The sequence below is a fragment of the Papio anubis genome, chromosome 16 (genome assembly GCF_008728515.1).
Source record: "Papio anubis isolate 15944 chromosome 16, Panubis1.0, whole genome shotgun sequence".
NCBI classification, from domain to species: domain Eukaryota; kingdom Metazoa; phylum Chordata; class Mammalia; order Primates; family Cercopithecidae; genus Papio; species Papio anubis.
Window position 1 is genome coordinate 28,469,881 of NC_044991.1, and position 8,046 is coordinate 28,477,926.

At 52.6% G+C, this 8,046-nt stretch overlaps 1 pseudogene; it reads right to left on the reverse strand.

Annotated features, from left to right (window-relative positions):
• Positions 1-1,089: 1,089 nt before the first annotated feature.
• On the reverse strand, positions 1,090-7,751 carry LOC116270673 (annotated as a pseudogene).
• Positions 7,752-8,046: the final 295 nt, after the last annotated feature.

Sequence of the window (8,046 nt, forward strand, 5' to 3'; positions counted from 1 at the left end):
CCCTGACAGCGCACGAGGGACCCTTAGAGGCCAGGTTCCTCCTTGCTGTGCCCACATGGGAAGTGGGGTTGCTAGGGTCAGAGGCCGGCCCAGACTTGCACATGGCAGCCTTGTTTGCAGTGGCACTGGGTCCTCGACTTGCAACTAGCGGTCTGCTTAAATGGTTCCCCAGGATGTGAGCAACAGAGTTGCTCCCTGTGCCAGGTCCCGCAGTCACCATGGATGTGCTCAGCCTGGGGGGGGGGCCCTGGTGTTCAGGCCCCCTCATGCCCCACTGCCATGTGTGGTGCTCGGGGCCTTTACCTGTTTTCTTCTGAGGGAACTCAGAGCTGGGGCTGCCTCTCCGCTCCCAAAGCCCATGGGTGTGGCTGCAGGGCTGGACTGGCTCCAAAGTGCCAGGCCTTGGGCTTCTCATGCCCCCATCCATGCTTGCAGCTGGCAAGGGGGCAGGAATCAGCGAGGTGACCTGCCTGAGTCCTGGGAGTTGGAAGAGGTGGCAGGAAGGGGATCCGAGAAGAACAGGGGGCCTGGTGGTCTGTGTTTCTTCCCAGACACAGGAGCTGTAGAGGGAGTCTCTGCAGCAGATGCTAGGGGGGCACTGGGCCCCGGGAGTCTTGGGACTTATGTCTCTCCTGCTGTGCATCCATATTGGGTGCTTTAGAAACAGCAGGCAGACCAGAAGTACCCGTTGCAAGTGAGGACAAGGCGTGGGAAGGCCGTGAGGGTCTGCAGTCCCAGATGGCCTTGGCCTCACCCCGCAGTACACTGCACTGGAACGCCGCCTCCCTCTCCAGGTCCAGGTCTTCAGCAGTGACCGGGAACCCTAACTCTAAGGGAGGTGGCGGCATCAGGGCTCCCCTCGCCCTGTGCGTGGCAGCAGGGGAAACTTAGTCTGCAGGGGCCTAGAGGCCTGGGATCTGGGGGAGCCAGTCCTGGGGCGGTGTCACTTTGGTTTATCTGCTGCCTTTTCACACTGGGTGTGACCCGAAGGCAGCCCGAGGCTGGCCTCACTCACTGTCTTTGAGGAACATGAGGGTCAGCGGTGGGATGAGGCTGGCCCCAAATCCTCCTCCACTTGGCAGGGAAGCCTCAGTGAGTGAAACGAGATGGCATTCGTTTGGGACACGAGCTCATGCAGGAGGTCTGGGATCTGGTTATATCCTGACTTCTGACCTCTACAGGCACCTGCTGCAGCTGTGGTTGAGGCCTGCAAATGTGAAGGGCCTCCCATCCACTCCCACTCAATGGGATCCCGACGTGGGGGTCAATGTGGAGGGGAGGGCCGCTGCAGCAGCTGCAGGAGACAGAAGTGCCAGGCCTTGCTCTTCTCATGCCCCCCATCCCATGCTGCAGCTGGCAATGGGGCGGGAATCAGCAGGTGACGGGCTGGGTCCTGGGAGTGGGAAGAAGGTGGCAGGAAGGGATCTGAGAAGGAACAGGGGGCCTGGTGGTCTGTGTTTCTTCCCAGACACAGAAGCTGTAGAGGGAGCCTCTGCAGCAGATGCTAGGGGAGCCACTGGGCCCCGGGAGTCTTGGGACTTGTCTCTCTCCTGCTGTGCATCCATCCTGGGTGCTTTAGGAACAGCAGGGAGACCAGAAGTACCTGTTGCAAGTGAGGACAAAGCATGGGAAGGCCGGGAGGGTCTGTAGTCCCAGATGGCCTTGGCCTCACCCCGCAGTACACTGCACTGGAACGCTGCCTCCCTCTCCAGGTCCAGGTCTTCAGCAGTGACCGGGAACCCTAACTCTAAGGGAGGTGGCAGCATCAGAGGCTCCCCTCGCCTGCGTGGCAGCAGGGGAAACTTGCGTCTACGGGGCCTAGAGGCCTGGGATCTGGGGCAGCCATTCCTGGGGGTGAGTGTCTGCCCTGGTGTTGTATCCGCTGCCTTTTCACACTGGGTGTGACCCGAAGGGACAGCCTGAGGCCTGGCCTCACTCACTGTCTTTGAGGAACTGAGGGTCAGCTGACAGTGGGATGAGGCTGGCCCCCCCATCCTCCTCTGTTTTAGCCATGGGAAGCCTCCCGTGGAGCTGTAGGAGCTCGAGATGGCATTTCGTTTGGTGCACGAGCTCGTCCAGGAGGTCTGGGATGTCTGCTTATATCTGACTTCTGACCTCTGGGCATGGAGGTCTCTCTGCAGTGGCCCAGGCCTGGGCACAAAGGGAGAGAGGCCTCCATTGTCCCGCAGGGGCCAAAATGCAGACCGTGCATCCCCGGTGACCACGGGGACCCTTCTCCGATCATCAGGATTCTCTTGGACTCTGGGGTCCTTGTCCTGCTCAGGCATCCCTGCCCCGCTCTCCTTAAGGTCCCCTCAACACGATCTTCCCTGGACACGAGTCCGGGGACAGCCGGGTGTTGTGGGCCCCAAAGGGGTGACTCCCTGCTCCTGGCCCCACAGTTTCCTTGTGCTCAGTGCAGGGGCTGAGCTGCAGGACGCCCTGGAATTGGAGCACACAGCACTGGCTTGCTGTGGTACCTGTACAATCAAATTGAAGGCAGGATCACCAGGAAGGAACGCAGGGCTTGAAGGATCACGGAAAACCTTCTTGGAGTTGTCTTGACACCACTGATGCCAAGTGTCTGGATGCTTGTAGGATGGCCTGCCACTCCGTCCAGGGACAGGAGCAACCGGGAGATCCCACAAGCAAAGTGAACTGGGGGATGGGCTGAACGGGCTCCAGGCAACTGAGCCCTACTGGCAGGTCCTCAGCCGCAGGCAGGGACAGGAATAAGGGGCACAGAGTGCCCAGGTAACCGCTCCTGGGAGCAATGGGGAACCGTCCAACGCTTGAACTCTCGAGAGCTGGGCTCTGAGGTCCTCGTCGAGCTGCCAACTCGGCCGAAGGCTAAGCGAGCAGTTCTTCTGTTGCCGGGCAACGCGCCTTTTAAACCTGAGGGAGTGGGTGCGCGTGCACAGAACGGCGCGAGAGATAGAGCGACCTTAACGGATTAGCCTGGCAAGATACCGGCGGGAAAGGCACCTGCTGGTTGCCAGGCAACGCATCTTTTAAACCTGAGGGAGTGGGTGCGCGTGCACAGAACGGCGCGAGTGATAGAGCGACCTTAACGGATTAGCGCGGCAAGACACCACGCGGGAGGTGCCTGCTGGCAATGGCGGGAGGTGGACATTGGTGGGGGCACGCAATAGATACTGGAAGGAGAGACCGGCGCACAAAGGTTGTGGGAAGAACAGGTGCTCACAACGGCTGCAGATCCGCCTGTGGATCACTGAAAATTTCTGCTCTGCTGAGGCGGAGATTGCAGTCAGCTGAGATTGCACCATTGCACTCCAGCCTGGGCAACAAGAGCAACACTCCTTCTCAAAATAAAAAAGAGAAAAAGGAAAAAAAGAGGCCAGGCACAGTGGCTTATGCCTGCAATCTTAGCACTTTGGGAGGTCGGGGCGGACGGATCACGAGATCAGGAGTTGGAGACTAGCCTGGCCAACATAGTGAAATCCCGTCTCTATTAAAAATACAAATTTAGTCAGGCACGGTGGCACACGCCGGTAGTCCCAGCTACTCGGGCGGCTGAGGCACGAGAATCATTGAACCCCGGAGGCAGGGGTTGTGGTGCTCCGAGATCGCGCCACTGCACTACAGGCTGCGCAACATAGCCAGACTTTTTTTTTTTTTTTTTTTGTACGTAGTCTCCCCTCTGTCACCCAGGCTGGAGTGCAATGGCGCGATCTCAGCTCACTGCAAGCTCCCCCTCCCGGGTTCACCCCATTCTCCTGCTTCAGCCTCTGGAGTAGCTGGGACTACAGGTGCCCGCCATCACGCCCGACTAATTTTTTGTATTTTTAGTAGAGGCGGGGGTTTCACCGTGTTAGCCAGGATGGTCTCAATCCCCTGGCCGCCTGATCCACCTTCCTCGGCCTCCCAAAGTGCTGGGATTACATGCGTGAGCCACGGGCCCGGTCGAGACTCTGTCCTTAAAAAAAAAAAAAAAAAAAAAGCTGGGCACGGTGGCACTTTGGAAGGCGGAGGCGGGCGGATCACAAAGTCAGGAGTTGGAGACCAGCCTGGCTTAAACAGTGAAATCCCGTCTCTACTAAAACTACAAAAAATTAGTCAGGCTGGTGGCGGGCGCCTGTAGTCCCAGCTACTCCGGAGGCTGAGGCAGGAGAATGGCGTGAACCCGGGAGGCGGAGCTTGCAGTGAGCCGAGATCTGGTAATTGCGCTCCAGCCTGGACGACAGTGCAAGTGTCTCTCTCAAAAAAAAAAAAAGAGAAAAAGGGTTTTTAATAGACACTGAATAATTACGATTTAGTTGAGCTAGAAATCTATTTAGTTTCTTCCATATTTTTCCAAAACTTTCATCCTTTTTTTTTTTTTGGAAGCGGAGTTTTGCTCTTGTCCCCCAGGCTGGAGTGCAATGGCGCAATCTCAGCACCTGCTGGCAATGGCGGGAGGCTGGGGGACGCTCGCCCAACAGGTACTGGAGGGAGAGGCGCGCGCAGAAAAGACATGGGAAGACCAGGCACGCGCACAATGGCTGCAGATCCGCCAGTGGATCACTGAAGATTCCTGCTCTCCTGCAGAGCTGGAGACTGAAGGGAGCTAAGATCTCATCCTTGCACTCCAGCCTGAACAACAAGAGCGAAACTCCGTCTCGAAAAGAGAAGAAAAAGAGAGAAAAGAAAAGAAAAAGTAATGGCCAGGCGTGGTGCCTCACGCATCCCAGCACTTTGGGAGGTGGGGGCCAGCGGATCACGAGATCAGGAGTTGGAGACCAGCCTGGCCAACATAGTGAAACCCCGTCTCTACTAAAAATACAAAAATTAGCCAGGCATGGTGGCACGCACCTGTAGTCACAGCTATTCCTGTAGCTGAGGCAGGAGAATCACTTGAACCTGGGAGAGGGAGGTTGTGGTAGGCTGAGATCCCACCATTGCACGCCAGCCTGGGCAACAGAGCGAGACTCCGTCTTAAAACAAATTAAAAAAAAGAGAAAGGGTTATTAATGCACTTTTATGCCTGTGTCTTCAATTTGCTTAGGAACTAGAAATCCATTTGGTTTCTTCCATATTTTTCCAAATTTTTCATCCTTTTTTCTTTTTTTGAGATGAAGTTCTGCTCTTGTCCCCCAGGCTGGAGTGCAATAGCACAATCTCAGCTCACTGCAACCTCTGCCTCCTGGGTTCAAGCGATTCTCCTGCCTCAGCCTCCTTAGTAGCTGGGATTACAGGCATGCACCACCTGGCCTGGCTAATTTTTGTATTTTTAATACAGACAGGGTTTCACCATCTTGGACAAGCTGGTCTCGAACTCCTGACCTCAAGACAGAGTTTAGTAGAAACTCTGTCTCTACTAAAAATACAAAAATGGCCAGGCGTGGTGTGGTGGTTCACTCCTGTCATCCTAGCACTTCGGGAGGCTGAGGCCGGCAGATCACCTGAGGTCGGGAGTTTGAGACCAGCATGACCAACATGGAGAAACCCCGTCTCTACTAAAAATACAAAATTAGCCTGGTGTAGTGGTGCATGTCTGTAATGCCAGCTACTCAGAAGGCTGAGGCAGGAGAATATCTTGAACCTGGGAGATAGAGGTTGTGCTGAGCCGAGATTGCACCATTGTACTCCAACCTGGGCAACAAGAGTGAAACTCCATCTCAAAACAAAAATTAGCTGGGTGTGGTGGCAGGTGCCTGTAATCCCAGATACTCGGGAGGCTGAGGCAGAAGAATTGCTTGAACCCGGGAAGTGGAGGTTGCAGTGAGCCAAGATCAGGCCACTGCACTCCAGTCTGGGCAACAGACGGAGACTCAATCTCAATAGATAAATAATTATTAAGACAAAAATAAGGACATTACATAAACCATGTTATACCAGTGATTTTTGAAAATATCCAAGCAGTTTTATAGAAAAATATAACTCAGGCCAGGTGCGGTGGCTAGTATCTATAATCCCAGCACTTTGGGAGGCCGAGGTTGGCGGATCACCTGATGCCAGGAGTTCGAGACCAGCCTGGCCAACATAGTAAAACCCCAATTCTACTAAAACTACAAAAATTAGCTGGGCGTGGTGGCACATGCCTGTAATCCCAGCTACTCATGAGTCTGAGGCTGGAGAATCACTTGAACCTGGGAGGCGGAGGTTTCAGTGAGCCGAGATCAGGTGACTGCGGTCTAGCCTGGACAACAGAGAAATTCCGTCTCAAAAGAAAAATACAACTTCATAAAAAAGAAAAGTTTGTCTAGATCTAGAACCATTACAGGAATTGAATGGTTATTTTAAAATCTGTATCCCATCCCTTCAAAAATCTCACAAAAAACAAAACCAAAGAAAGCCTGGCCCAGATGATTTTATAGATTAAGTCCAGCTAACATTAAAGAGAACAGAAAGTCTATCTTCTATATAATTTTTAAAAAATAATTTATTTTTTAGAGGAAATCTCACTCTGTAGCCCAGACTGGAGTGCAGTGGCATGATCTCTGCTCACCGCAAACTCCACCTCCCAGCTTCAAGCCATTCTCCTGCCTCAGCCTCCACAGTAGCTGGGATTACAGGTGCACCCGGCTAATTTTTTGTATTTTTAGTAGAGACGGGGTTTCACAATGTTAGCCAGGGTGTTCTTGGACTCCCGACCTCAGGTAATCTGCCTGCCTGGGCCTCCCAAAGTGCTAGGATTACAAGCATGAGCCACAGTGCCCAGTCTACATTTTTTTTTTTTTTTTTTTTTTGAGACGGAGTCTCACTCTGTTGCCCAGGCTGGAGTGCAGTGGCGCGATCTGGGCTCACTGCAAGCTCCACATCCCAGGTTCAGGTCATTCTGCTGCTGCCTCAGTCTCCCAAGCAGCTAGGAGTACAGGCACCCGCCACCACGCCAGGCTAATTTTTTGTATTTTTAGTAGAGATGGAGTTTCACCATGTTAACCAGGATGGTCTCGACCTCCTATCCTCGTGATCCGCCGGCCTTGGCCTCCCAAAGTGCTGGGATTACAGGTGTGAGCCACTGTGCCCGGTCCCGGCCTATATAATCTTTCAGAAAAAGCAGCAAATGGAATTCTCCCCAACTCATTGTGAATTTAGTATAGGCTTAATACCAAACCAGACATCAATAGTACAAGGAGGCAAAAGTATAAGCTAACTTCTTATGGACATATATGCAAAAATGCTAAATAAAATATTAGTGAATAATCCAGCAATGGATTAAACATGTATCACGACCACGTTGTGGTTTTTCTAGGAAACTAAGATGAAGTAATAAAAGAAAAAACTATTAAAGTAGTACAAACTATCAAAGGAAAAAACCTGTATGATCATTGCAATGGGGTCATTTGCGACATCATTTAATTTTTTTTCTTTTTTAAGTCTTTTTGGCTGTAAGTTTATTCAATGCAAAATAATCCTCTCCAATTTTACTGAGGTGGCTGACCGCATCCATGACCAAATCCGTCTATAAACTGGAATTTGGTTGCTGACCCAGCCCCAGCCTCGGCTTTCTTGTCAGCACCAGGAGGCACAGCACTCCCTCTGTATGTATCTCTGTCGGCTTCCCCTCTTGTGAGGCTTGCAGGTCGCTCACCCTCCAGACCTTTAGGACAAGGCCTGCCAGTCCCTGGACGGCTGTGGCGTAGCGTGGCCGGCACAATCTCCGGGGGCAGATGAAGGTAATCACAGAGATACTGGATACCTTCACTGATAAGGTACCAGTAGAAATGTCTCCAGGCAAAGTGTTCCTTCTTGTAGTAGCCTTGGGACTTGAAAGACTGCATGGCCTTCATGACATGAAGGTTGGGCATATTCCTTTTTTTTTTTTTTTTTTTTTTAGTCTTACTCTGTTGCCCAGGCTAGAGTGTAGGGGCACAATCCCGGCTCACTGCAACCTCCACCTCCTGGGTTCAAGCAATTCTCCTGCCTCAGCCTTCCGAGTAGCTGGGATTTCAGGGAACAGTATTTTCTTTTGTCAAAAGAGCCTCTTACGCCTTTGATAATATTTCCCAAGCTTATCATAGATACAAGCTTTTAAAGAATGACATTTGCAGTCACCCAGTAGGACACATCTCGAGATGAAATCAGAGTTGTAGGCTTTGTAGA